Below are 2,920 nucleotides of genomic sequence, written 5' to 3' on the forward strand. Positions count from 1 at the left end.
CTACTCAAGCAGGGTCACCTAGAGCACTTGGCACACGATCACATCCAGGTGAGTTTTGAATATCTCCAAAGAAGGAGACTGCACAACCTCTCTGGGCAACCTCTTCCAGTGCTCTGTCACTCTCATAGTGAAGAAATTCTTCCTTATATTCAGGTGTAACTTCCTGTGTTGCAGTTTGTGMCCATTGCCTCTTGTGCTGTTGCTGGGCACCACTGAAAATAGTCTAGCCTCATCCTCTTTACACTCTCCCTTCAGATACTTACACATATTAATCAGATCCCTTCTGTGTCTTCTCTTTTCCAGGCTGAACAGGCCCAGCTCTCCCAGCCCTTCCTCGTAAGAGATGTTCTAGTCCCTTAATCATTTTAGTAGTCCTCTACTGGACTCACTCCAGTAGCTCCATGTCTCTCATGTGTTGGGCAGCCCTGAACAAGAGTACTATAGCCAATGCTGCCCTGCTTCTCTCTTTCAGTCCCACATGAATCCTCTCCTTGCTCTTAGTTCTAGTGCCTCTATTTTTTCTAGTAAAAGTAGGTCATGCTATATTTTCCTTTTACTCTACCACCCTGTACTGTCAGCTTCTACTATGCAAGAGATCCTTGGCTCTTGGCCTTCTCCATATCCAGATAATCTTGTCACCATTGGTCTGTCAGAGTATTGGGCTTCTTTGAAGGCCTCTCCTTGATAGGACATGCCTCCTTTCTGGTCCCAGCTATTGCCCTCCACCTGCTTRCTCCAGCTGGCTAGGAGCAGATCCATCATATGTCCTCTCACCTCTGAGAGCTCCAGGTGAGTAATCAGAGAACTACAGAGCCCAGGCTGTATCCCAGGCCAATGGCTTCTGTGCTGGCATGAGCCCTAGCAACTGCAGCAAGGGGGTTTAATTGGCTCATGACAGTGCCTTTTGAGGATACAGCAGAGAGATCAGGAGCAGAGAACGTTGCCTTTCTCTGTTTATACAGATGGCATCTGATATGAAGTTGTGGTCACCAGTTTCAAAAACCTGGGCTTACTATGCTGTTCCAATCAGTCTGCCTCTCTGCTCCATCAGTACACTGCATTGCACAGWAGGAGCATTAGTCTAAGTAGTTGCCACTTAGTTGTTGCTAGCAGTTATGTTAGAAAGCAATTGTTTATATCTTCTCCTTTGGAAAAGCTGTCGTTGAAATATGTTTACATTCCCAGCAGACAGGCAATGTGGAAATGTCTTGAAATAGGAAATAGTGTCTGAATGAGTAAAAGGCATGAGATAAAAAAAAATCACTATCATCATTTCCGAAAGACTTGCCAAATTCCTCGTTTCTGCGCTGATTTACACATCCTGCAGATGTGTCTACTTAAATTTCCCTTCTGCTATTTTCCTCTTGCACTTTATGTTAAGTATAGGGATACAATTACCTGAATGAAGAGCTAGTTCAGTCAGTGACAAGCAGAATAGCTACTGTCTGTGAAACAGTGTGAGGGAATGTGACTCTGTGCACATTTGTGTGCACACAGACCACATAGCAATGAACTAGCACACCGTATGTTGTTCTTAGTTTCTCTGGCAAGCGCAAATGATTCACTGCTGGGTATAGCTGTAAGTCAAGAGTTTTTGCAAGTGAAAAATAGTATATGCACAATCCTGAATGCTGTTGCTTGTCTCCTGTGAGATATGGGGACTTTCTCGCAGAAGATTTCTAAGCTGATCTCTAAGTCTTGTTTATTTGGAAAACATCCTTCTTCATTATCCCTCAAAGGATATCAGGTGCATATTTTGCTACAGGTTCTATTAGGAGACATTGCAATGGAATTGAGACAGGCTAAGAAATCAAGGGGCTTGCTGAAATACATGCTGGTTTCAGGAGTATGATTATGGTTATGATTACAGCTTTTTCTTTTTTGTAATAACCTAGACCCAGAAGGCCAGTCATGAACCTCCATTGTAGCAAATCCTAAAGACCAGAACTTTTGCCTCACATATACCCAGACTCTGACCTGTGACCAGTGTTGACTTCCACTTGATGCTTCCTCTGGTTTATTGAGGTGGATGTCAGAGCAATGAAAAGCTAAGTGATTGTGTRGCTTGACTCTAATAGGATCCTGGCCTAATTTTGATATTGTTGGAGTTATCTGTTAAGGCAAAACTGACCAATAAAGATTTTGCACCTGCTCTGACCAAATTAATATGCTTGGGGTTACAGGATCTTGAGTCAGGGGAACCAGATACCATTTTCTCCTGAGGCAATATTGCCAAATCAGGCAGATGACACCAGAAGGTCAATGCTCCCCAAATGCAGCTTCCAAACTCCTGTTCCTTGAAGATTCTGTTCTTTTCTCATTTCCTAGTACTATGGTTTTTTGAAGGGAAGGTAGCGCTGTGAGAAGCAGCAGAGATACCATGTGTATCTGGGGTTGGAAGGGGAGCTCCCCAGAGTGCAGGAGACGCAAAGAGCTAGCTGGAATGAACAGCTGTAAGGAAAAAGGAGAAACTAATACAGTCCTTGCTTGGCATGGTTGAAATCCTGTTCCACTTATTCATGCCGAACAATATCATACACACAAGTAGTTCTGGTGGGATTACTGCAAAGGAGCTACTCTGCATGACAGAACTGAGTCAGAGCCAGTAAGAGGCTCTCAGCAGTGAGGTGATGCTGGGAGGTATTACAACACCAGCGTCTCCTTAGCTGACTTGATGTTAGGATGGGATTCCCCACATTTCTCTAAAARTGTAGTTACAGGGCCTGTCAAAGACAGGAGATGCAATCTGACAGACCATTAGTGTGATATGGTATCCCTAAATCCCATGATGTGTTCTATTGTTGGAGAAAAGGGAATCTTTGTCAAAACCACCATAGTTATAATGACAAAGAAATCATCAAGAAGCAAGGGGAAGATAGTATCTGGGGAAGCAGATTAATTAGAGAGATGTATTTTGAAT

Source organism: Rhea americana, unplaced genomic scaffold (genome assembly GCF_003343005.1).
Source record: "Rhea americana isolate MKP2758 unplaced genomic scaffold, rheAme1 scaffold_300, whole genome shotgun sequence".
Classification (NCBI taxonomy): Eukaryota; Metazoa; Chordata; class Aves; order Rheiformes; family Rheidae; genus Rhea; species Rhea americana.